This window comes from Chaetura pelagica, unplaced genomic scaffold, assembly GCF_000747805.2.
Source record: "Chaetura pelagica isolate M959 unplaced genomic scaffold, ChaPel_1.0 scaffold101, whole genome shotgun sequence".
Classification (NCBI taxonomy): domain Eukaryota; kingdom Metazoa; phylum Chordata; class Aves; order Apodiformes; family Apodidae; genus Chaetura; species Chaetura pelagica.
Genome location: NW_009952564.1, coordinates 7,231,850 through 7,232,709, shown reverse-complemented (window position 1 = coordinate 7,232,709; position 860 = coordinate 7,231,850). Strand labels below are relative to the sequence as shown.

The following is an 860-nucleotide window of genomic DNA, read 5'->3' as shown; positions in this document are numbered from 1 at the left end:
TCCCAGTAACCGGGGCGACCCCTTCCTGCTGCTGGCAGGGCTCTGGTCCTGTGGCTTTGCAGGAGATGCAGGCTGGGCAGGCTTATCCGGTCCGGTTCGGTCCAGGCTGGGCAGGCAGGGTCCCTGGGAGCGGGCACAGACGGTGCCCCCCTCTTTGCTTCTCCTCGCAGCGGAGTGGCACTCACGCAGATTCAGGTGCTGCAGTGGGGTCTTGTCCCAGGCAGGCAGAGAGAGCGAGCAGAGACCCACAGAGAGCAGATCCTACTCTCTTTTTTATGGATCAGAGACCATTGTTCCAGAAAGCACCACGGTCTGAATTAGCCAATCACCATTGGCCAGGTACATATTCTGTTAGAGGCAGTTTTTAACCTATTGTCTATTTCTCTGCTTCTTATTATGACCCTTGTGCTGCTTCTTCGCTCTGCACTTATCTGGTAGTGCAAGAGGCCTGCTCATTCTGTCCTTGAGTGAATCAGTGAAAAGGCATCACTCCTGTCTTGCTGACTTGAAAGGCATTTGTTGTTTAGTCTTCTATAGAGGGGAAAAAGAGGGACTGTTCCCCACACCAGGGGACGTCAGTGAGAGGAGTTAGGGATGCAAGACAGTGGTGGAGTTGGGGAGCCCAGGGCTGGGAGAGCAGCAGGGGCTGCAGGGGCAGGCATAGAGCTGTTAAAGGTGAGGAAGCTTGTGAGGTCAGGAAGAGCAAAAGGCAGGGCAGAGGTGCATCTGGGGGTCTGCACCTCAGGGGAAGGAATATCGCCTGCTTTACTCATTCCTAACATTCAAATTCAGAGTGAGAACTCGTGCTTTCACATAACCTTTTAAATCTCATAGCAGAGGTAGATATTTTGCAGAGACAA

The 860-nt window shown here is 53.0% G+C and overlaps 1 protein-coding gene across 1 annotated transcript in view; it reads left to right on the top strand.

Moving 5' to 3' along the window:
* Nucleotides 1-860, top strand: part of WDR3 (WD repeat domain 3) — a 23,098-nt gene that overhangs the window by 1,009 nt on the left and 21,229 nt on the right. The gene's annotated exons all lie outside the window — the stretch shown is intronic.